Source organism: Schistocerca serialis, chromosome 2 (assembly GCF_023864345.2).
Source record: "Schistocerca serialis cubense isolate TAMUIC-IGC-003099 chromosome 2, iqSchSeri2.2, whole genome shotgun sequence".
Taxonomy (NCBI): domain Eukaryota; kingdom Metazoa; phylum Arthropoda; class Insecta; order Orthoptera; family Acrididae; genus Schistocerca; species Schistocerca serialis.
This window is the reverse complement of record NC_064639.1, coordinates 165,444,439-165,471,621: the sequence shown is the minus strand read 5'-3', so window position 1 is coordinate 165,471,621 and position 27,183 is coordinate 165,444,439. Positions and strand designations below refer to the sequence as shown.

At 40.5% G+C, this 27,183-nt stretch overlaps 1 protein-coding gene across 1 annotated transcript in view; it reads left to right on the top strand.

The window, feature by feature from the left end:
* Nucleotides 1–27,183, top strand: part of LOC126456873 (dynein axonemal heavy chain 7-like) — a 783,013-nt gene that overhangs the window by 638,241 nt on the left and 117,589 nt on the right.

Sequence of the window (27,183 nt, the reverse complement as noted above, 5' to 3'; positions counted from 1 at the left end):
CAAGCACTGGCCCCAGGTGTGTGTGTGTGTGTGTGTGTGTGTGTGTGTGTGTGTGTGTGTGTGTGTGCGCGCGCGCGCGCGTGCGTGGGTGTGTGTGTGGCGGGGAGGGGGGACTGCTCTGAAAAGGCACTGAGATTATGATTCACACAAAACACCAGTGATGGTGCTGATGTCCATTTCATCATGATGAAGGCTGCTGCAGCATGTGGCAAGCAGGCACCAGTGGGTAGGGGTGGAAGTGATGAGGGGCAGGTTGGCACACCATAACCCTAATCGGGAGTGACTGTAGGGCAGGACAGATTTTATCTTCATTGTTATGCTAAGATGGCGCCGATAGGAAAGTGTAGTGATGCTTCTCTCTCGTTAAAAAGGCAAAAAATGAACAGTTCTTCGTGTAGAGAATGTAAAAAGCGTGTGATGAAGGGTATTCTGTGTATCAAATGCAACTTCTGGTTACACGAAAAGTGCGCAAAAGTAAATCTAAAGTTCATCAGTGATGATTTTCTGTGGACATGTCACGGTTGTGTACGTGACGAAACGGCCAATCTTGTAAGTGCAGTTGATACAAAAAACGAAATTATAAAGTTACTACGAAGTGACATTGAGGCATTAAAAACCAAACTTTCGAACATCAAGAAAGAAAACAATACATTAATACAAGAAAAGAAGTCCTGTGTGTGTAAAAGCCATCAAATGGAAAAGCAAGAAGATTGCGAAAACACGAATGACCGACCGTACATTAAAAACAACATTTCAAGTGTTCCCGTTGATGTCTCGGTAAACTCAGTAAGCCAAAAACTGGAAGATATATATAAATGGAAGGTGGTGACATACAGCAAAAGGAAAAACAAGGCAACAGATACGCAACAAAAGGAAAATGACTTTTTAATAATTGGTGATTCGCTGCTGAAGAATATCGCTGTCCCCAATTGCAAGAGCGACGTATGACCTGGTATTAGAACGCATCAACTCGGTAAACATTTTTAAAATATGGTAAATGCAAGACAAGATACTACAGAACCAGATTCTGAAACCAGACATAACTATAATGGGGTGTTTATACATGTTGGAACGAATTCGTTAAGGATCAGCGGTGAGGAAGAAATGGCAAGCGAAACAAGAAACTCGATTCGTTCTGCAAGAAATATGTATGCAGGATCTCGTCTGATACTTAGCGGAATCATAAACAGAAGGTCGGTGAGTGAAAAATATATCGCCAAAATAAACTGTGCTCTTAAAGAACAATGTGATCATCTTGGGGCAATTTTTATAGACCCAAACAAATTCCTATGTGAAAACTCGCTAGCGAAGGATGGCTTGCATTTAAATAGCCTGGAGTCTGTAACGTTCAGCAGAATGTTTGCAGATGTCTGCAAAATCATTAGATGCAATGGAAACTAATATGGCCTGAAGGGGGTGAAAAATCATACACTCCAGCTGGAAAAGAAAAATATAAGCACCATACAAAAAAAGATGATACTAAAGAATTTGCCCCAGAATACAGCTCACAACATGTAAACCAACAAAAGAAAAATTACATAAAAGTACTTCATCAAAATATGCAATACTTTGGTAACAAAAAATTAGAAGCAGAAGTACTCCTGAGTGAAGTAAGACCAGACATATTATGCATAAGTGAACATGGACTAACTGAAAGTAAAATACATAATGTGGCAATAAAGGACTACAAACTAGCTAGTTACTTCTGCAGATCTAAATATAAGGGTGGTGGCATTTGTATATATATTAAAACAGGTACTCTATCAAAGAATGTAAACAGTGAAGCTGCTACATTTCCCATAGCTAGAGAAAAAGACTTTGAAGTTACTGGTATAGTGGCAGAGGATTTTAGAGTGTTTTGTGTGTACAGGTCACCATGTGGCAATATTAGCGTCTTTCTAAAAAAATTGCTAGCTTATTGAGAATGAATATGAAGAGAAATCTTATTATATGTGGAGACTTCAACATTGACATGGGAAAAGACACAAAAATAAGACAGGATTTTGAAGAATTGTTAATACAGCATGACATGAAAGCGACAATAACTGCACCAACAAGAGTGACTTCACAAAGTGAGACAATTATTGACAACATAATTACTAATATGTGTAACTATGAGTCACATGTAGTTCAGACAGAAATATCTGATCATCATGGACAACTAATCAGCTTTTGCAGAAGTAATGACACAGTATCAGAACCAAAACAAACAACCAAAGAAATTAGGATCATCAGTGAACAAAATATCAACATCTTTAGATGTTTAGTAAGGAAACCTGGAATGAAACCCTACAGGCCCCGAATGTAAATGAAAAATATGATGCATTTATTTCAACAATTAAGTACCATTTTAATGTAGCATTTCCCAAAGTAAAGAGACAAGAAAGGCAGCAAGATCAAACAGAGTGGATTACCAGTGAAATACTAGAACAGCGAAGGAAGCTTCAGGACGTGAGACGGATGGGCAAAGCTGAAAACTATAAAATGTTAAAAAAGAAGTATAGAAAAACAATAAGAGAAGCGAAAGCAAGAGCAATTGACACAACTATAGCGAACTCAAAAAACAAGGCAAAGGCAGCTTGGAATGCAATCAATGCTGAAAGAAAGGAAAAAGATGGGTCAAACAAAGAAGAAGGTATTAGGTCAATTAAAATAGACAACACAGTGGTTACAGGTGGTATGGAAATAGCAAACATACTGAATAATAACTATATCAGTGTAGTAGAAAACCTAAAATTGGAAAGAAATAGTCAAAAACAGAAGGGTATTAAGGTACCAAAAAGATCATGCACTACTATGTTCTTAAGACCAGTCATGGAAGATGAATTGCGGAAAACTATACAGAAACTGAAGTCCAAGAAATCAGCTGGTGATGATGAAATATCAAATCATGTAATAAAGCAGGTATGTGAGGAGATAATAACACCACTGCTGAACATAGCAAACTGTTCTTTCAGAGATGCAATTTTTCCAGAAAAACTGAAGATAACGAAGGTAGTGCCAGTGTACAAGAAAGAGTGTAAGGATGATCCCAACAACTACAGACCAGTTTCATTGATATCAGGTTTCTCAAAAATCCTAGAAATGCTTATGTATACCAGATTAGTTAACTATTTGGACAAACATAACATTCTCATGCCCTCACAACATGGTTTCAGAAGGGGTAAATCAACAGACTCAGCAATTGTCAGTCTAACAGAATACATTTTACAGTCCGTAGATGAGAAAAAGGTTGTCTTTGCAATGTTTCTGGATCTTTCAAAGGCATTTGACACCATTGACCATGAAATGCTGATACAAAAATTAAGCAACTATGGTATTTGGGGGCAACCACGTGAATGGATAAAATCATACTTGTGCAACCGCAAGCAGTATGTATCATTAGGAAACTCGTACCAATCAGAAACCAAATCCATCAAATATGGAGTGCCACAGGGTTCGGTAATGGGGCCATTGTTATTTAATGTATTTGTTAATGATATAGGTGTTGAGGAGGAAGCAAAGAAAATATTGTATGCTGATGACATGACTATACTAAGTAGTGACCAAAATATGGAACAGCTTGAGAGAAGAGCATACATATCTGCAAATGTCACAGCTCAATGGCTGTTGGAAAATGAGCTGGTTATAAATCTAAAAAAGACTATGTATGCAGTGTTTAAAAACAAGGAAAAGGCTGTAGACATGGATTTAGTGGTTGATGGAACAAGGCTGGAAGAAGTAGAATCTGCTAGATTCTTAGGTATTCTTGTGGATAATGAACTGAAATGGAAAAAAAACATATTAATAATGTCTGTAAGAAACTGAGCTCTGTCATACTTACAGTATGGAGTGACTGTGTGGGGAAACTCAAACAAACGAGAGACAAAACGAGTATTCACATTACAAAAAAAAAAAAAAGCAATTTGGACCATTTTAAGAAGAAAGACCTCTGAAACATGCAGAAACTGTTTCAAGAATTTAGGTATCTTAACTTTTTCATCGTTGTATATATACAAAACAATAATGTACATCACAAAAGGTAGTGAGGACTGGATTACAAATGCTAGTGTACACATCCACAATACAAGAAAGAAGAATGAAGTACGGAGCATACCCCACCGACTGGCAATGCTAGAAAAAGGACCCCAGCACTCTGGTATCAGACTACTAAGAAGTCTGCCCAAAACCTTGCAAGATAGTGTACTTCACAATGACTTTCCAAAGAAACTTAAAGACTATCTCATTGAAAAAGAGTTTTACAATGTTGCAGAATACTTATGCCATTAAATTTGTACATATTGTTACTCATTATCAGTAATGTAAAAATGTAAGCTAAAGGTGTAGAAAAATAGGTGATAAAGAATGTTAATACTTTGACATGTCCTATATTACACGTACATTTACTGTACACAATGTAATCTTACAGGATCAAATAAAATTCAATTCAATTCAACGGCATTTCCATAGCAATGTCCTTGTGAAGGTGTTTGGTTGGCACTGTAGGTATCGGGAGTGGGGAGTGGCATTGGATACAACAGCTTCTTATGACCCAGAAACAGAGGTGGTGTCAGGTGCAGTGGAGGTGGCATCAGTGATGACAGTTGAGGAGTGGGGTCAAAGGCAGGAACCCCAGACACCTATCTGCCAAGCAGCAACCGCCTCTGCAGCGCAAACCAGACTGTCTGTGACACAGAAACAGGCATCGGTGTGGTGGCAGGGGTGGGGGAGGTGATGGGCCCTCTGTAGCAGGCCCTTCCATGCACAGTGACAGCTGGTCGAAGTGATGGGATGTCCACCCATAAGGACTGCAGATGACAAAGCCATGGGCCCAAACAGGCATACCCAACCAAAACCACTGTGTTGGATGCAGCAGGTGAAGGGAGGGTCTGTGGCTGGCATCTATGCAGCAGCTCCGCTGGGCTCTTGTCCTTCACTGGAGTGATATGGTACAAACTCAAAAAACAGTCTAAAATCGAAATGTAGATGCTCCCATGGGCACTGTGGCATCATCCAGCGGGGAAAAGATGCCTGTGGTGATAAGCTGCATAATGTCCCCATCTGTTCGTGTCCAATACACATGCCAACATGCGAAACCCATGGTTGCAGAGGTCCCCCAACGACTGACATGAAGAGGCTGCAGTACATTATAGTGTAAGGAAGCAGAAATCACAACCCGGGGAGCAGTGTCCTCCATAACTAGCAAAAGAACCACATCTGACACAGAAAGGTGATGCTGGAAGGAGAAGTAATTATGCAAGGGATCCAAGACATGGCCCCAGGGTCTTTCTGGCCAACTGTACTGCACAAAAGAGAGGACCCAACTAAGTACAGGATCCATGACAATACCCAATGCTGTTGCAGCACTAGTGATGGGAAAACCTTCAATCGCATTCTGGTTATCAGTATCTCAATAGAAACAAAGGAACTTATTCTGATTGAACACAGGGTCCAGCCCCATGAGAGAAGAGATAAGGTATTGGCATTCACTTGTTGTGATGTTAGCCAGTAATGGACCTGGTAATGATAACAGGAGTGAAAGAGAGCCCATTGCTGCAAACGATGTGCTACTTTGTCCAGCATGGAAACCACAGGGTTAAAAAGAGCAACCAACAGCTTGTGATCTATGAAGAAATGGAAGTTAGGACCATACAAGAAGATATGAAATTTCTCAAGGGTGAACACAACCACTAAGGCCTCCTTTTCAGTCTGAGAATACTGCTGCTGAGTGGGAGTTAAAGTCTTAGAAATATAAGCAAAGGGTCATTCAGACCGGTCCACATATTTGTGCACCAGCACCATGCCAAGACTGTGCTGAGAGGCTTCTGTAGGCAACATGAGATGCTGACTCAGCTTCAAAGTGGCCAGACATGGGGCAGTTTGAATCTTAGATTTACACAAAGCGAACACTTTGTTGCAAGCTGTGGACCTGAAAAAGGGCACACATTTATGCACAAGTGCATTCAGTCATTGAGCAACAGTGGATGCATCCAGTAAAAACTTATGGTGTTACACAGCTTTACCTGGAAATGCCTGCAGTTCCTGCAGGTCAGCCACAGGAAAGCCATAATTGCATCAACATGGTGATGCAAAAGCTTGACTCCTGTGCAAGAAACCTCAAAACTTTATTAGGCAGTCAGTTGGTGATTAAAAAAATTGGTATTCAGCAAAATTGAGACCTGCAGAAAACAGTAATCAGATATTGCAAAGGTGGTCTTCAGTAGAAGAATCCAAAACAACAGTATTGTCAAGGTAATCGATGCAGCCAGGTACAGAGACTCCCAGCTGTTCTAAAAAATTGTGAAAAGTTGCAGACACCAAAAGGAAAGCATTTATATTGGTATAGCCCAAAAGGTGTATTGACAATGAGAAGGCACCTAGGGGCCTCATCCAAGGTGAGCTGGAGGTATGCTTTGACAAATCAATCTTCAAAAAGTAGTGGGTGCCTGATTCTGGGATTCGAGACCACCGCTGACTAGATCGGAGTGTGCAGTCGACTTAAATACTTATCGGGCACTAACAACTAAGTACTGAGAACACAGACTGTTCTGGATGTAATTGCAGATATATCAAATCAGAATCCTACTGCTTCTAAGGAGCATATTATGAAAACATTAATAGATGCCTCACTCCTGATTTGATACAACAACAAAATTTATCACATTGATTACATAGCGTGGACCAGAAGCCCATGTAACTCATTTGAGATCATGAATAGTGATACAGTCACTTATTGCTATTACTACAAGAAGCAATATGATCTTGATATGAATGACTTTCAGCAGCCATTGCTTGTCACCCAAGTAAAGACAAGGATGCAGAAGCAATAGGATAATAGGATAGTATAAGAATGCAAGAACAGATTACAGAATAGTTTAAGATTTGAAGGGAATTCAGTGCAGGAAAAATAATACAGAAGAAACACCGAAAACAGCAAGGGATCCAACGGTTATCACTCTGCTCATTAACACGGAACATTAACGTCCCTGGGAGATATACAATTTTATGTCCTTTAGATTGTATTTTCCTTTTTCTGATCCTGTTAGATGATCAACTAAAACTAAAGCTTGGGGTGTACCACCATTTGCACTTGGTAAGGTCCCTCATACTTTTGAAAACATTTATGTATTTCTTTCTTCAGGGTAGAGCTCTGAAGATGCTGTTTTACTAAGACTAGGTCATTAATGTTATACTTAGGTTCGACAGCCTTCTCGTTATATTTGCTCACTCATTGTTGTGCTATTTTAACTAAGTTTTTAGAAACTATTGTTTGATTAAGTTGGTAATCAACAGTAGAATGTTCTGGCCAAGTAAAATATTTAATAAGGGGTGCTTCCACAAAAGGTGTACCTGTTACTTCCAAAGACGTTAATCTAGTTGATAAATGTGGTAATTCATTTAAAATAAGCTCAAAGTCTTTAACTTTCATTGCCCATGATGTACGTTTTTCATGGCAGTATGTACAGCATAATTTCCCAACTTCTTTCATAACCCTTTCACAGGGGTTAGAAGGCAGATTATAGTTGAAGATTAATACCTGAAGAATATCATCCCACACTAAGAATTCTTTCAAGTCGTAACTAACAAATTGTGCTCCATTATCAAAGAGGAATCGTTTTGGTTTGTCCACCTCGATAAAGTATTGTTGCAAACAGTGTATCACTGTTGGTGTATTTGCTTTTTTAATAGGATACAACTTAACATACTTAGACCAACACTCTAAGAGAACAAACATGTGTGCCAGTCCTCCTTTTCCTTTCGGAATTGGTCCGAAGAAGTCCACTGCTGTAAGATCATGTAATGCCTTAGGAATGATTGGATACATTTTGTATCTAACATGAGTGTTACACTCTTATACTTTCTGCCAGGTTTCACAAGTTTTAATTAAAGATGCTACCTTATGTCCCAACTTTTTAAGATAATAGAACTTGTTCATGTGGGCTACACTCTTTTATTCAAAAGCATCCATATCCCGTATGGACATACCACACAATTTCATCCCCCAACAACTTCGGGATGCATAAATGCCACTGTCCAGATGTTATACTGTCTCTCCAAAATAAATGTTGCCCTATAATTTTCCATTTCTCTGCCTGATTAGGAGGTAAAGATTTTCAATTACACATAGCATATATTTCTGTAAAGTCGGAATCATGATGGATATTGTTGTTTATTCTTTGAGACATTTCTTGTACCCTGTTGTGCGGATATTCTACTGTCATAAAGTTGATCGCAAAAGTTACGTCAGGTCCTTCTGTACATTTTAGGTCTTTCATATCTACTGGTCATCTAGACAAAGTGTCAGGTACAATATTCTCAGAACCTTTTACATACTGTATTTTAATGCCATATTGCTGTAGGAACAATGTCCACTGCATTAGTCTACTATGTAATAAGTGACTACTCATTAAAAATGATAGAGCTTGATGATCCATATATACATGGATCTCTGACTCCCATACTAATGTTTGAAATTTTTTGGATACTCCATACTACCGCTAATAGTTATTTCTCTGTAGCCGTATAGTTTAATTCATGTTTGTTAAGACTTCGGCTAGCAAAAGCTATAGATCCATGATTTGTACTTTCCAGACCCCATTCATCTTGAAAAAGTTCTGCTGCTATACCATAGTCAGATACATCTGTTTAAATTTTAAATAGTTCACCCATAAACAGATGGTGTAGTATAGGTGATTCTACCTGTGCTTTTTCCACATTTTCAAATGTATCATTAGCCTCTTGGTCCCAACTCCACGGTATTCGCTTCCATAATTAATGCAGAAGTCTTGGGTTATTCAGCTCTTGACTTCATATATACACTCCTGGAAATTGAAATAAGAACACCGTGAATTCATTGTCCCAGGAAGGGGAAACTTTATTGACACATTCCTGGGGTCAGATACATCACATGATCACACTGACAGAACCACAGGCACATAGACACAGGCAACAGAGCATGCACAATGTCGGCACTAGTACAGTGTATATCCACCTTTTGCAGCAATGCAGGCTGCTATTCTCCCATGGAGACGATCGTAGAGATGCTGGATGTAGTCCTGTGGAACGGCTTGCCATGCCATTTCCACCTGGCGCCTCAGTTGGACCAGCGTTCGTGCTGGACGTGCAGACCGCGTGAGACGATGCTTCATCCAGTCCCAAACATGCTCAATGGGGGACAGATCCGGAGATCTTGCTGGCCAGGGTAGTTGACTTACACCTTCTAGAGCACGTTGGGTGGCACGGGATACATGTGGACGTGCATTGTCCTGTTGGAACAGCAAGTTCCCTTGCCGGTCTAGGAATGGTAGAACGATGGGTTCGATGACGGTTTGGATGTACCGTGCACTATTCAGTGTCCCCTCGACGATCACCAGTGGTGTACGGCCAGTGTAGGAGATCGCTCCCCACACCATGATGCCGGGTGTTGGCCCTGTGTGCCTCGGTCGTATGCAGTCCTGATTGTGGCGCTCACCTGCACGGCGCCAAACACGCATACGACCATCATTGGCACCAAGGCAGAAGCGACTCTCATCGCTGAAGACGACACGTCTCCATTCGTCCCTCCATTCACGCCTGTCGCGACACCATTGGAGGCGGGCTGCACGATGTTGGGGCGTGAGCGGAAGACGGCCTAATGGTGTGCGGGACCGTAGCCCAGCTTCATGGAGACGGTTGCGACTGGTCCTCGCCGATACCCCAGGAGCAACAGTGTCCCTAATTTGCTGGGAAGTGGCGGTGCGGTCCCCTACGGCACTGCGTAGGATCCTACGGTCTTGGCGTGCATCCGTGCGTCGCTGCGGTCCGGTCCCGGGTCGACGGGCACGTGCACCTTCCGCCGACCACTGGCGACAACATCGATGTACTGTGGAGACCTCACGCCCCACGTGTTGAGCAATTCGGCGGTACATCCACCCGGCCTCCCGCATGCCCACTATACGCCCTCGCTCAAAGTCCGTCAACTGCACATACGGTTCACGTCCACGCTGTCGTGGCATGCTACCAGTGTTAAAGACTGCGATGGAGCTCCGTATGCCACGGCAAACTGGCTGACACTGACGGCGGTGGTGGACAAATGCTGCGCAGCTAGCGCCATTCGACGGCCAACACCGCGGTTCCTGGTGTGTCCGCTGTGCCGTGCGTGTGATCATTGCTTGTACAGCCCTCTCGCAGTGTCTGGAGCAAGTATGGTGGGTTTGACACACCGGTGTCAATGTGTTCTTTTTTCCATTTCCAGGAGTGTATGTTGTTGTTGTGGTCTTCAGTCCTGAGACTGGTTTGATGCAGCTCTCCATGCTACTCTATCCTGTGCAAGCTTTTTCATCTCCCAGTACCTACTGCAACCTACATCCTTCTGAATCTGCTTAGTGTATTCATCTCTTGGTCTCCCTCTACGATTTTTACCCTCCACACTGCCCTCCAATACTAAATTGGTGATCCCTTGATGCCTCAGAACATGTCCTACCAACCGATCCCTTCTTCTGGTCAAGTTGTGCCACAAACTTCTCTTCTCCCCAATCCTATTCAATACTTCCTCATTAGTTATGTGATCTACCCATCTAATCTTCAGCATTCTTCTGTAGCACCACATTTCGAAAGTTTCTATTCTCTTCTTGTCCAAACTATTTATCGTCCATGTTTCACTTCCATACATGCCTACACTCCATACAAATACTTTCAGAAATGACTTCCTGACACTTAAATCAATACTGGATGTTAACAAATTTCTCTTCTTCAGAAACGCTTTCCTTGCCATTGCCAGCCTACATTTTATATCCTCTCTACTTCGACCATCATCAGTTATTTTGCTCCCCAAATAACAAAACTCCTTTACTACTTTAAGTGTCTCATTTCCTATTCTAATTCCCTCAGCAACACCCGATGTAATTGACTACATTCCATTACCCTCGTTTTGCTTTTGTTGATGTTCATCTTATATCCTACTTTCAAGACACTGTCCATTCCGTTCAACTGCTCTTCCAAATCCTTTACTGTCTCTGACAGAATGACAATGTCATCAGTGAACCTCAAAGTTTTTATTACTTCTCCATGCATTTTAATGCCTACTCCAAACTTTTCTTTTGTTTCCTTTACTGCTTGCTCAATATACAGATTGAACAACATCGGGGAGAGGCTACAACCCTGTCTTACTCCCTTCCCAACCACTGCTACCCTTTCATGTCCCTCGACTCTTATAACTGCCATCTGGTTTCTGTACAACTTGTAAATAGCCTTTCGCTCCCTGTATTTTACCCCTGCCACCTTTAGAATTTGAAAGAGAGTATTCCAGTCAACATTGTCAAAAGCTTTCTCTAAGTCTACAAATGCTAGAAACGTAGGTTTGCCTTTTCTTAATCTTTCTTCTAAGATAAGTCGTAAGGTCAGTATTGCCTCACGTGTTCCAGTGTTTCCACGGAATCCAAATTGATCTTCCCCGAGGTTGGCTTCTACTAGTTTTTCCATTCGTCTGTAAAGAAATCGTGTTAGTATTTTGCAGCTGTCACTTATTAAACTGATAGTTCGGTAATTTTCACATCTGTCAACACCTGCTTTCTTTGGGATTGGAATTATTATATTCTTCTTGAAGTCTGAGGGTATTTCGCCTGTTTCATACATCTTGCTCACCAGATGGTAGAGTTTTGTCAGGACTGGCTCTCCCATGGCCATCAGTAGTTCCAATGGAATATTGTCTACTCCGGGGGCCTTGTTTCGACTCAGGTCTTTCAGTGCTCTGTCAAACTCTTCACGCAGTATCATATCTCCCATTTCATCTTCATCTACATCCTCTTCCATTTCCATAATATTGCCCTCAAGTACATCGCCCTTGTATAGACCCTCTATATACTCCTTCCACCTTTCTGCTTTCCCTTCTTTGCTTAGAACTGGGTTTCCATCTGAGCTCTTGATATTCATACAAGTCGTTCTCTTTTCTCCAAAGGTCCCTTTAATTTTCCTGTAGGCAGTATCTATCTTACCCCTAGTGAGATAGGCCTCTACATCCTTACATTTGTCCTCTAGCCATCCCTGCTTAGCCATTTGCACTTCCTGTCGATCTCATTTTTGAGACGTTTGTATACCTTTTTGCATGCTTCATTTCTCCTTTCATCAATTAAATTCAATATTTCTTCTGTTACCCAAGGATTTCTACTAGCTCTCATCTTTTTACCTACTTGATCCTCTGCTGCCTTCACTACTTCATCCCTCAAAGCTACCCATTCTTCTTCTACTGTATTTATTTCCCCCATTCCTGTCGATTGCTCCCTTATGCTCTCCCTGAATCTCTGTACAACCTCTGGTTCTTTTAGTTTATCCATGTCCCATCTCCTTAAATTCCCACCTTTTTGCAGTTTCTTCAGTTTTAATCTACAGGTCATAACCAATAGATTGTGGTCAGAGTCCAAATCTGCCCCTGGATATGTCTTACAATTTAAAACCTGGTTCCTAAATCTCTGTTTTACCATTATATAATCTATCTGATACCTTTTAGTATCTCCAGGGTTCTTCCATGTATACAACCTTCTTTCATGATTCTTAAACCAAGTGTTAGTTATGATTATATTGTGCTCTGTGCGAAATTCTACCAGGCGGCTTCCTCTTTCATTTATTAGCCCCAATCCATATTCACCTACTATGTTTCCTTCTCTCCCTTTTCCTACACTCGAATTCCAGTCACACATGACTATTAAATTTTTGTCTCCCTTCACAATCTGAATAATTTCTTTTATTTTATCACACATTTCTTCAATTTCTTCGTCATCTGCAGAGCTAGTTGGCATATAAACTTGTACTACTGTAGTAGGTGTGGGCTTCGTATCTATCTTGGCCACAATAATGCATTCACTATGCTGTTTGTAGTAGCTTACCCGCATTCCTATTTTCCTATTCATTGTTAAACCTACTCCTGCATTACCACTATTTGATTTTGTGTTTATTACCCTGTAGTCACCTGACCAGAAGTCTTGTTCCTCCTGCCACCGAACTTCACTAATTCCCACTATATGTAACTTCAACCTATCCATTTCCCTTTTTAAATTTTCTAACCTACCTGCCCGATTAAGGGATCTGACATTCCACGCTCCGATCCGTAGAACACCAGTTTTCTTTCTCCTGATAACGACATCCACTTGAGTAGTCCCCGCCCATAGATCCAAATGGGCGACTATTTTACCTCCGTAATATTTTACCCAAGAGGACGCCATCATCATGTAATCATACAGTAAAGCTGCATGCCCTCGGGAAAAATTACGGCTGTAGTTTCCCCTTGCTTTCAGCCGTTCGCAGTACCAGCACAGCAAGGCCGTTTTGGTTATTGTTACAAGGCCAGATCAGTCAATCATCCAGACTGTTGCCCTTGCAACTACTGAAAAGGCTGCTGCCCCTCTTCAGGAACCACATGTTTGTCTGGTCTCTCAACAGATACCCCTCCATTGTGGTTGCACCTACGGTACGGCTATCTGTATCGCTGAGGCACGTAAGCCTCCCCACCAACGGCAAGGTCCATGGTTCATGGGGGGGTTCATATATATTGTCTATAATATCCGGCCATTCCAACAAATCCCTTCAATTGTCTTATGTTTCTAGTGGGTGAATACTCCTTAATGGCCTTTATATGTTCCGGATTGGGTTTAATTCCCAGCACTACTACAGTATGACCTAAAAGCTTAAGCTCTTGCCTCACAAAATGCGATTTAGATAATTTTACTGTAATACCCTTTTCTTTAAATTTTTTCAGGGTTTTTCTTAAGGTTTTAATATGTTGTTCCCATGTAGCAGATATTATAAGGATATCATCCACATATATTATTAATTCTCTTAACCATTCCCTCCCTAATGCCTCTTCCAGAGCACATATAAACACGGGTACTGAGATATTTAGTCCAAATGGTAACACATTAAAATGATATGATTTCCCATCAAATAGAAATGCTGTATACTTCTTTGAATCATGATGTTACTGAATTTGCCAATACCCAGAAGTCAGATCCATTGTGCTAAAATACTGTGCTTTCTCAAATTTGGACATTAATTCATCGATGTTAATTGGTTTGTCTCGTTCCATCTCTATATGCTTATTCAAAGTGCGTGCATCCAGTACTAACCGCACGCCTCTTGTAGCCTTTTTTACCACTACTAAAGGGTTATTCATAACACTTGTACTATGTTCTGTTATTTTATTTTCAATCGTCTATTTCTTCCTTAACTGCTTCTTTCAGGCTTACCTGTATTGGATAGGGTCTACAAAAAAAATGGAGTATTATCTTTGACCTTAAATTTACATACATAGTCACTAAGACTATCAGAAAATACCATTTCATGTTCCAATAGAATTTCAGATAAATCTAATTTTTCATCGTTGGTTAACTTGGGGATTCATTTGCTTTGTTTCATATGTTATCTCAGTGTGATGCATGATTTACGTTTTCAGTATCTGGCGACAATTGCGCTGTTACTGTTAATCGTAAACACTGATTGTCAGCTTTCTCTTTACCTTTATAGTGGTCTGTCACAAACTTTACACAATATTTATCCTCACCTACTCCAAAATAAAGAAAATTTTCCTCAAAACTCATTATGACATTAAATTCTGATAGCCAGTCTATGCCAAACGACACACCTCTATTGATATTTTCCACTACCAAAAGTGTCTGACGAAATGGTACATTCCCAATGATGCAGTTCACCTGGGTCTCGTGTTTCACAACTTCCTTTTGGTCTCAGTAATATCTACTATGTACACTCATGTTACCAGTAATAGCCGTAAGTTATGTTTAGTACATAGTGTGTTAGAGAAACCATTTGAAGTAAGTGACACTTCAGCTTCAAACTTTTCTACGTTTCCAACTATAATTGGTTGTGGATTAACGTTAGTTAAGCTAGGTTCTTCTAGCAACAACCATTCTTTGCTCAGTAATTTATGCATAAAGCAAACATATTTATTATAAGTTAGGCTTCCTAATGTAGTGCTATGACCTGGGCCCTGGCCCTGGATCCAGATCGCATAAAGTTTTCCTCATTGTTTGTAATCACCAGCTGGTTACCAAATCAGGGTATTACATTTCCACTTTGTTCTCTATTGCAACGAGGTACAATTTCCTGCAACTTTACTGGGCCTATATTTGAAGGTGAATGTTTCTTTTGATAACTTTCATTACCACTATTCTGACTACATTGGTGTACTCTAACTAGATTAGCTTCATGTCTCTTATAATTACTATTACTACTATTGTTATTTCTTTGGAAATTCTGACTTAGGATAACAATTCTTCTACAGTCTTCCACCCACTACATAATATATCGTTCCTAGCATAGATAGGTAATCGCCTTATTAAGATCCTAACTTACCCTTCTTCTTCCATGGGTTTATCTAAGTACTTTGCCCATGACAAATGCCAGTCAAAATACCTTCGCATTGTTCCCCACATACTGTTATAATACTTTGGGTCCCACAAATCAGATAATAATTTTTTCTTGGGCACTTGCTGACCAATACTTCTCCTTAAACTTTTTCTGGAAGGACAAAAAATTCTCAATGTTCACAGTGGTTCACAGTGCCCCATTCTGAAGCCTCTCCTAAAAGGTACCCTACTGTGAATTCTATCTTTTGTTAGTCTTCCCTGTTTTTTGGCAAGTCTTGATTAAACTGTTTCAGTATATGTGTTGGGTGTACATCCCAATCTGGCTTAAATTTTGGAAACTGCCTGGATAGCCCTGAATTTGCCCCCCATCGTTGGTCAGTTATTGCCTCACTGGTTAACACCACATTAGAAGAAGTCACTTTTTTGTCTACCTTATCCTGATTAAGTTTGTATTCTTTCCATAAACTATCTAAGCCTTTCTTCATATCATTAAGTTCCAAAGCTAAATCTGAAGAAACGTTCTTAGGGGTTACCCTATCGGCCACTTTTCTGTCTATTAACTCTTCTTTTTGTTCCTCCAGATTGCTTATATTTAAGGTATCTGAGGTTGCTAGTTTCTCTTGAAAATCTCTTTCCACAGTATTGACCCTAGTGTTGACACCTGCAATTTGTGATTGGACAAAAGGAATTAGCTTATCTTGTTTCTCAATACTCTTCTTCAGTGTGTGCAACCTCTGATTTACAACATCGAAGGTAACATTGCATACACTTTGAAATGATCCTAATTTTTTGGCAAGTTCTGTTCCTACATTGTTACATTTATCTTCATTGTCAAATTCTAATTTTTTTAGTTAAATCCTGAGCATTTACACAAGAATGTACTAAACCTACTTCTCCCCTTAGGGCTTCATTCTGAGCATTTAATTTTTCACTCAGAATGGCTGAATCAGACTTCTGGTCATCCAACTTAGCACTTTGGTCATCTAATCTAGCATTTAGTTGAGTATTTACTGAGTCTAACTTTAGACTTAGTCCTTTGACTAAATTTGCTACTTCAGTCCAGTCTGGCATGTCCATAGTCACTGTCATGGCCATGGCTGGTCCTGAAGTTTTTGCTGTTCTTGATCCATAATTATATTGATCTTAGATCTAGTAATAATCTAAAAGAAAATTCACCACTGAGTACAATAACTGCACTAAAAGTTTATTATTCACTCATCCCCTCAACTTTTCTCAAAAAATTATTTTTCGCTCATCTGGCATAGAGTTCTAACTGTGTTGGTGAGTGAATGTGTAATCAGCACCAGAGGGCAGCACTAGCGCTGGCGGCGTCGGATGTTGGTTTCAGCGTCATCATCGGTGAGCAGATGCGGAGTCAACACTGATGAGCAGCAGCTGGTGCAGTCAGCGTTGGTGACTGGTTACTGCATCGGCGTCGGCATGATGTACGTGGGTGAAGACTGCATACTCTCCACACCTGATCTTCTTAGTCAAAAAGTTGAGGTCTTCTCTCCAGTTTTCTTTGCTATTACTTTCCCACATGTTTTACAGCGTTGCACTCACAACTTTCTTCCAGTTGTTTATTGGACTCAATATGATTTCTGGAAAGAGTTCTTGTATCTTGTTAGGCCTGGTTGCTATGGCAACACCTCAGGTCCTGTCACTTAGGTTGCCACATTCTAATGTTTTTGGAGGATAAGAAACAGTGTGGTATTGGGTTGCAAGGCACACATGTCTCTCAATTCACTTAACTTGCACATTGTGTGTAGCCAATCGTCTTCTTTGGGTAATCAGCTATGTCAATCTCCCACAAGTTTCTTCTCTGAAGACTATCGCTGGTTAAGGGAATTTATTAAAATACTTCTCTATCCTTGATATAATTCTGGTACTCGTATAATACTTTTCAGTTCCATCACTTTATATTTTCAACTTTCTCAGATAATAACTTCTGCAAGCTAACTTATTCCTTACACGTTAGCCTCATTTGCACATATTCAAATAGCATATATGTGTCTTGTTTCATTTATAGCCAAGATATGAAATAATTTAAAAGTCTCTAGTCTCAAGCGAGTCCAATGCATGAAAGTGCATAGCACTCTATATTCAACTGTTCAGTAGTCGTTTCTAGAATCACCACAGACACTAACACATCAATGAATATGACACAATTATTCGTTGAGTTCTCTTCACGTCTTCAGTAGTGCTGTGCAGCAAACACGTGTCGTCGTGAGTGATTCACCCCTCTTACAGTTTTCTTATAACAAACTTCTAACCTGCACATAGAAACACGTGGATTGGTAGAAACATTCTCACTCTCCCACACTAGTACCTAAAATATTGGGTGTTCGAGATGGTTGAAGGCCTAGTGTTTCTAGAATTTACTCCAAAATTCTCGAGGCACTACAAGCTTACCCATTGGCTTCTTAACAGTGACCAGGGTGTAGCCCATTCACTGGAAGAAATAAGCCGAATGAATTGAGTAATGTCAAACAGTCTAATTCAGCCTTGACAGAGTTGCACAATGTGACAGGCACCTGTCGCACCAGGGGGGGGGGGGGGGGCAAAAAATTGAGTGGGTGGACTCTTTCATGGTAATGTGGGCTTGAAAACTGGTAGCACAACCTTGTCCAGGAAGAGAGAGATGAAAAATCAGGTTAGAGGGACTCTGATCTGACATTAAATTTAAATCTTCGGCAACGGAGAAACTGAAAGCATTAAATGGATCTAACCCCAACAGGTCTACGGTATGGGAATGATCCACAACATGGAAGGTGAGAGGGCAAACAACAGATCTGTTAGAGACAGGAATGGAGAAGTGACCTAGGATCAGAATCTGTTGTTTACTATAGCTAACCAACTTCTGTGAAGTCTGTGTGAGGGGAGGGCAGCCGAGGTTGTGATTTTACTCAAGTCACTGCAGCTCCTGTTGCGACAAAGCAAGCTGGGATAATTTCATTTCCCCTCTTGTTTTGTTATCTGCCTACTTAAATTTGTATTTTTTTTTCAATTTTAACTAATTAGCATTAACATAAGTGAATATAATCCGCATTTTCATAAAAGAGAAAGACTGGCCCTCAGTTTTAAAGAATATAGCACCAGATCAAATTTTGTGCATAGTTTTACATATGTAACTGATTTTCTAATTTATTTTGACTACTCCTAGTTAGTGTCTTTTGTTATAGGGTGAAGTCAGAAATTGTTTCATAGCTTAAATTCTATTGTTGACTTGTAAACAACAAATAAATTCTGTAATTATTATAAACATCTTAAAGTATCTATTTAGCTCTCTTCAAAAACTTGTTAACAAAGCCAGCCCTTAATTAATTCTAAAGTAATTAATAGTTTTGTCAAAAGTATTGTTTGCATACTTATATTTGTTAATTTCATGATTTAAACAAATAATTCGGCCTAATTCTTGCAGTAGAAGAAACTGTTAAAAAGAATCAATTTTTCGATGTATTCAGTTAATTTAAGGAGTTAAATTTAATTGTAATTTCTGTAAATTTAACTTTGGACAATGTGTAGTTTCAGTACCTATTATTGTGATGATATATATAAGGGCCCGATTTTTGGTCATGAGTCAGTCAGTCCACGGCCGAGTTTCAGACAAGTAACCTGTGTAGGTTAGAACAACAACAATGCTTGAACTTAACAGTGTAATAAGTGTCAGACAATTAGGCCATGTGCAAAAACAATGACAGTGACTGATTCCATACATGCCTGTTTATTCTTCAAAAACTGTAAATTAGGTGGTTATGCTATTACTGCTCATAGATGTTCAGCAGTAAACTATTGTAGCAATCTGTGGATGGTTCACGTGCTAACTGTTAATGAAGCTTATCTACAGTTAAACAATAGTGTACTGACCATATAAAGGTGTATATGGGGGGATTTGTGAAAAAGTGAAAGTAAGAGACAATGAAACGCAATTGTGTATATGTCAGCTCAATTATTTAACATAGTCAGTGTCCAAATTACAAACCCCATTTTTCAGCCAGTGCAACAACGCAGTATGTCGACACCGAGGGCAACAAATGATCAATGAAATAAATAAAGCAGGTGGAACCGCTACATGTGGTGCCCTGGTGGGTGAGGCATATTATACGTAACCACAATAAGCAAGGACTTGCGAAGTTTGAAAAGTGAAATTAAGGGCGGTTTACAGTGTAGTGATGATACAGCCAATCGGTACTGAAGTTTCATAACAAAGAAAGATAAGCCGCCAATCAGTGAGTGGGTTCTATGGAAGCAGCCATTGAGTACAGCAGCAGCCAATCAGCATGCAGGTGGATCCGCTACACTGTGTGCACTTGCCTTTTTAGCAGTTTATTAAGCACACATAAGTCAATAAACATTTTGTTCAGGAAACAGTCATCGTAGAGTTACAGTGTATGACCATCAATACTACTGTTTCCACCATGTTTGAAGAGGGGTTACACACTGATGAAATGTGGCCTTGTTTTCAACACTTGCTGCAAACTGCACAACACTTAGAGCACACAGCATGCTTATGTTGAACGAAGAACTACAAGCAATACAGAAGAGAGCCACAGGGCCACTGTTGTGATACAGCCTTTTGCTGCTGTGGCCATAACTGACACTGCCCCATGCAATGCTGAGTTAAAGGTTGTATCACTGCAGTGGGTTCCTTATCATCCGAAACAGTTGCAGTCTACCTATCAGGGGTTAACTGAATAACCTCTATTACCTCCACTCACATACCAATCTGATCGCTTGAGGTCCAAAACACTTCAGAGGACTGTGCTATGATGAGCACATCTGCAAGTGTCAGATTCTGACATTGTAGTGTTTTTTCACAGACTTCCCTATCTAGGGCCACATGAATAACAACATCAGGCACTATGTGGTCATGTAGGATTCGTGATGGGTACTAGTGACAAATTTACAATGGCTCAGCCCAAATAATTCTGCAGCCCAGGCTTTGTAAGATAGGTTTGGGTGTTTCTGACTACGGTAAAATTCTATGTGTTGCAGTGACATGTGTTCTGTCACAGTGATAGGTTGAGAGAAGCTAGCACATTTCATCAAATGCTAAGATGGCTGCTTCTTGCAGAGGCACAAGTTGGCACAACAACTGATACATTTGGTGAAAGTCAGGAAAGAAAGAAAGCTCCATGCAGGTTTGCATCACACATGCTAAAAACTTGGATATGTTGGCATAATCACGTCTTTTAGGAGACACAATCTTCAGCCAATTCGAGGTATGGCAGAAAGGGGAATGGTTTCACTGAGACACCTGGTGTTGTTCCACAGCAGCTTGCTGCTGGGCAATGATACATTGAAGTATCTATTCTATGAAATATTTGTCGGGTGACGTAACACTGACACTAACGCACAGAGGAAACGTAGCCCTCACTCATTGCCAACATGGTACTTTATAGAACGACACGTAAGATACAGGTTGTGCATAGCACTGAACACATTGACTGAACAACAGTAATACAGTGTAAAGAATAGGCTGACAACTCATTTGTGATCACTTAAATAACGCTGATTCTGTGGTGGCTCACCAGAGTGCACAAGGGGGCTGACCCAGGTGGCTCTATAAGCAGGCCTGTGAACTATATGGACACATGCTTTCCGAAATTACACATGTCATGAGCGAAAGTGCATCACCTACCCTACCCCTGTGACCATCCCTGCTGTAAGACTTGCGCTATGCACCCTCCTACCACCACCTATACCACCCTGTAACTGCCAAAATGTATACTGTCAAAGGTAGAGCCACCATTTCATGTACCAGTTGTTATGTAAATATTGTTCGCCCTTCCTCATGGGACCACCAAGTTATCAGTTAAGATGAATTGGCATAGACAAAGGGTATACACAAGCGACACACAGTATCCTGTTCCAGACTGTACTCTACAACCTGACTGTTGTGACCACAGTTCCTGTTACATCACACATGTCATCTGTATTCTTTCCCTGACACAAGTGTCTCAGAATTCTGTAGGTGGGAATTATCATTACAATATGTCAGTTCTTATCACCAGCCCGGTCTTAAGGGGATACAGAATTGGATTTTGGGTTAAAAAATCAATTTTTGTTTTATTGACGTATTATATTCCGCCATGTTTCCTCTTTAAAATGACGTGTCATACATAACTCTACTAGAATTATAACTATTTTATTTTTATAGATTTGTGAGATCAGGTATTGCGCTTTAGTTATACACATCTCTCATGGCTGACCATAAACTTTTTGGCAGTACATTTATGTGACATGAATCCAAACATCCCGCTTTCCAGCAACTCTTTATATACTATTTGTCTAAAATGTTTCACTCTGGTTTCCTCAAGTTACTCTTTGACTTTGTGAGGGGGTTTTTTGTAAACAGTGTGCTATAAGAAAGTTGTTGTTGTCGAGTTATTTTGTATTTACTACTGATTTACCGAACGAACTTATTCCAAATGAAAGCAGTGCTTGTCATAAAAAACTATGAGATTTGGAAGAGAAATATCATTCACTTGATAAAGGGAAAGAAGTTTTTGAACTCATTGATACAAGTATGTTGTGCAAAGCTCTTGAAGACAAGTGTGTGCTGCAAAAAATGTCAAGGAAATGTTTCTCTGAAAGTAGACTCCCATGTTGGCCTGGCTGCCCAGTTTAATTTAATATGCAGTGTTTGTTAGTACAGTTGTAAGTTTCCAAGTTCTGTTTCAATAACTGCAAATAATGGATGCAAGAAAACTGAACTTTATAGTGTAAATATTAGGTTAGTTTATGGATTGTGAGCAATTGGTAAGGGCAAAGCAGCTGGTGATATGCTATGTGGTGTTCTAAATCTTCCAAGTGTACCTTCGAAGTTTGACGCCTACAACTATGTACTAGGAACTGCAGTTGAAGATGTAGCACAGAAGTCAATTCAGGTAGCTGTGGAAGAAGCAGTGAAAGAAAATGATGGCAGTCATGACCTCACAGTATCTTTTGATGGTATGTGGCAAAAAAAGGGGTCACACCTCCAACAATGGTGTTGACACTGGTTCCCTTAACTATCTGAATAATTTCTTTTATCTCTCATACAATTCCTCAATCTCTTCCTCATATGTGTAACTGGTTGGCATATAAACTTGTAGTACTGTGGTGGGTGTGGGTTTTGCGTCTTGTCTTGGCTACAACAGTGTGTTCACTATGCTCTTCATAGCAACTTATCTACAAGGTGTACAACTTTGCTTCTGCTGTTTTTGCCCAATATTTGAGGCTTTAATGAAACAAATTGGTTACATATGTATCATTCAAAGTATTTTCCATTATTAGCCACTACTTTCTCCCATCTTTTGGGCAGTGTACAAACACCGTTTCGAAAAAATTGTTCGTCTTTTGAAGCAATCCATGAATCGATTCAATTTGTGACTTCTTCATGAGATCAGAAGTGTTGGTCAGCCAGGCCATGCTCCATTGATCGGAACAGGTCATAGTCAGAGGGAGCAATGTCTGGAGAATACAGTGGGTGGGGTAGGACCTCCCATTTTAACATTTTCAACTACGTTTTGACCTCTTTTGCAACATGCGGTTGAGCATTGTCATGCTGCAAAACCACCTCATCATGCCTCTCGCTGTACTGTGGCCATTTGTCTTTTAATGCTCTGCTCAAACGCATTAATTGCATTCAATAATGAGCACCTATGACTGTTTCACTTGGTTTTAACACCTCATAGTACATGATGCTGAGCTGGTCCCACCAAATTCAGAGAATGATCTTGGAGCCGTGAATATTCAGTTTGATCTTCGACGTGGAAGCATGGCTGGGATATCCCCATGACTTTTTGCTTTTAGGGTTATTGTAATGAACCCATTTTTTGTCCCCACTCACAATGCGATGCAGAAATCCCTTCCAGTTTTGCCTCTGAAGCAACTGTTCACAAACACACAAACACTGTTCAATGTCTCTTGGTTTCAGCTCACACAGGACCCAAGTTCCTCTTTCTGAATCATGCCCATAGCCTTGAGACGTTTTGAAATGGCTTGCTGTGTCTGTTCCACTAATCATGCCAATTATTCTTGAGTTTGATGCAAGTCTTCACTCAGCAGTGTCTCCAATTCTGTATCTTTGAAAACATTCTCTCTTCCATCACTATGCCAATGTACGACATTAAAATCACCATTCTTGAAGCATTGAAACCACTCACGACACATTCTTTCACTAGAAGGGTCCTTACCATACATACTTGAGAGCATTCGATGAGACTCAGCTGCTGTTTTCTTCTTATAGAAACAAAACAGTAACACCTCCTGCAAATGACGAGAATTAGGCTCGTAAACTGACATTTTCAATCAAGAACAACTTTATGACGCAGACACAAATTGACTAATGTTTGAATGAGGTTTCGTTGACCAAGGTCCAAGCTAACTGCCTGACATCTGCAAGCTGTATCTTTCGACCGCTACTTACCGTTGTCACCACCTATCGACAAATGGCAGAAGCATACTTGTACACCTTTTACATTCCTACATTTTTAGTCATTATTAAACCTACTTGTGCATTACATCTATTTGATTTTGTATTTATAACCCTGTGTTTACCTGACCAGAAGCCATGTTCCTCCTGTGACCGAACTTCGCTAATTCCCACTATACCTACCTCTAACGTACCCATTTGCTTTTTTAAACTTTCTGACCTTGCCCAATTAAGGGATCTGACATTCCACATTCCAATTGGTAGAACACCAGTTTTGTTTCTCCTGATAATAAAATCCTCCTGAGTACTCCTGACCTGGAGATCCAAATGGGGGTCTATTTTACCTCCAGAATATTTTGCCCAAGAAGTGCCATCATCATTAAACCATACAGTAGAGCTGCATGCTCTCAGAAAAAATTATGGCTGTAGTTCCCCTTACTTCCAGCCATTTGCAGTACCAGCACAGCAAGGCTGGTTTGGTTGATGTTACAAGACCAGATCAGTCAATCATCCAGCCAGTTGCCCCTGCAACTACTGAAAATGCTACTGCCCCTCTTCAGGAACCACACGTTTGTCTGACCTCTCAACAGATACCCATTCATTGTGCTTGCACCTGTGGTATGGCTATGTGTATTGCTGCAGCAAGCAAGCCTCCACACCAACAGCAAGGTCCATGGTACATATGTGGAGGAGATGGGGGGGGGGGGGGGGGGGGGAATCTAAGGTTACACAAACATACTAACACTACACAGAAATACCTTTCAGGCAATCCTCACTGTCACATGGTATATCACTGGGCTCTGCCTTAGCACTCTTCCTTCTTCTAGTATACATTAATAATCTGCCCTCATGTATTAATAACCTCTTCTCATGTGTAAAGAAAACAGAAGCAATACTATTTGCAGAAGACACCACTCTGCTTATTGAAGTTGAAAATAATAAAGATCCTATCACTGCTACAGGTGTCATAACAGATGAAATTTCACAATGGCTCTATAGGAACAGGCTTGTCTTAAACTCTCAAAAAAACTGATAATATACACTTTCAGCCCCCAGCAAATGATTATACCAAAAGACAGAAATTCACATGAATAACCAAGAAATTCAGAATGCCACCCTGACAAAATCTGTAGGCCTTTGCCTGCAAGAAAATCTAAAATGGAACTCTCACATAACATCCTTAAACTCCCAACTGTCTAAACTAACATATGTAATCAGAATACTATCCAGCAATGCAACTCTTGAAACTGTAAAAACTGTGTATTTTTCTTGGATACATTTGATTTTAAGTTATGGTGTTATCTTTCAGGGAAATTCTTCTCCTGACACAACAACATTCAGGAAGCAAAAGAGAATAATCCAAATAATAAGATAAGCAAATGATAGTTCATGTAAACCTTTAAGAAAAGATTGAAATATTCTCCTGCTTCCCTGGGTTTATATCCCAGCAATTGTGCTCTTTGCAAAAAAGGGATTGTGATGAAGAAAGAGACTCTCTCTATCCAAAATAATGCTGTATATGAACACCATTTCAGATTAAGGGGCAATATATGTGTAAATTATTCCAGGACAAGTCTATCTTAAAGTGTGTTTATTGCTCTGGTGTAACAGTCTATAATAAGATGCCAGAAATTATTAAGAATACCAAATGCATAAATGCATTAAATAAGCTGCTAAAATCTTTTCATTAAGGAATTATTTTTTTAGTGTGATTGTTCTATAAGATATGTCCTACATCTGAAATATATTGTATGTATATAATTTTTTCTGGAGCAATAAATAAATAAATAAATAAATATCACACATCAAAAAAAGTTTTGCATTGCCTCAGTTTGGGGAGTTCCGAAACGTGTACAGAAAATTGGAAAAGAGATCAACATAAACATCATTTCCGCCCTTTTTGTTGCTCATGAAAACCACACATTGCATGTTGAACCACCAAACAGTGAGACCGTCAGAGGTGGTGTCCAGATTGCTGTACACTCCGGTACCTCCAATACGCAGTACCACATCTTCTTGCATAGATGCACGTCTGTATTCATCATGGCATACTATCCACAAGTTCATCAAGGCACCGTTGGTCCAGACTGTCCCACTCCTCAACGGTGATTCGGCATAGATCCCTCAGAGTGGTTTGTGGGTCACATCATCCATAAACAGCCCCTTTCAATCTATCCCAGGCGCATTTGATAGGGTTCATCTCTGGAGAACATACTGCCATTCTAGTCGAGTGATATCATTATCCTGAATAAAGTCATTCACAACATGTGCACGATGGGGGCACAAATTGTCGTCTATGAAGACGAATGCCTCGCCAATAATCTGCCAGTATGGTTGCACTATCTGTCGGAGGATGCCCTTCATGTATTGTACAGCTGTTACAGTGCCTTCCATGACCACCAGCCCCACATAATATCGCCTCAAAACAGCAGGGAACCTCCACCTCGCTGCACTCACTGGACAGTGTGTTTCAGGCGTTCAGCCTGGCCGGGTTGCCTCCAAACACATCTCTGATGATTGTCTGGTTGAAGGCATATGCAACACTCATTGATGAAGAGAACATGATATCAATCCTGAGCAGTCCGTTCGGCATGTTGTTGGACCTATCTGTACCACACTGCACAGTGTCATGGTTGGAAAGTTGGACCTTGCCATGGACATCAGATGTGAAGTTGCGCATCATGCACCCTATTGCGCACAGTTTGAGTTGTAACACGACATCCTGTGGCTGCACGAAAATCATTATTCAACATGGTGGCATTGCTGCCAGGGTTCCTCTGAGCCATAATCCATAGGCAGCAGTCATCCACTGCGGTAGTAGCCATTCGGCAGCTTGAGCGAGACATGTCATCTACAGTTTCTGTCTTTCTGTATCTCCTCCATGTCTGAACAACATCGCTTTGGTTCACTCCGAGACACCTAGACACTTCCCTTGCTGAGAACCCTTCCTGGCACAAAGTAACAATGCGGGCATGATTGAACTGCAGTATTGATCATCTAGGTTGGTTGGTTGGTTGGTTGGTTGTTTTGGGGAAGGAGACCAGACAGCGAGGTCATCGGTCTCATCGGATTAGGGGAGGACGGGGAAGGAAGTCGGCCATGCCCTTTCAAAGGAACCATCCCGGCATTTGCCTGGAGCGATTTAGGGAAATCACGGAAAACCTATATCAGGATGGCCAGACGCGGGATTGAACCGTCGCCCTCCTGAATGTGAGTCCAGTGTGCTAACCACTGCTGATCATCTAGGCATGGTTGAACTACAGACAACACAAGCTGTGTACTCTTGGTGGAATGACTGGAACTGATTGGCTGTCGAACCCCCTCCATCTAATCGGCCCTGCTCATGCATTGTTGTTTACATCTTTTGTTGGGTTTAGTGACATCTCTAAACAGTCAGAGGGACTGTGTCTGTGATACAGTGTCCACAGTAAA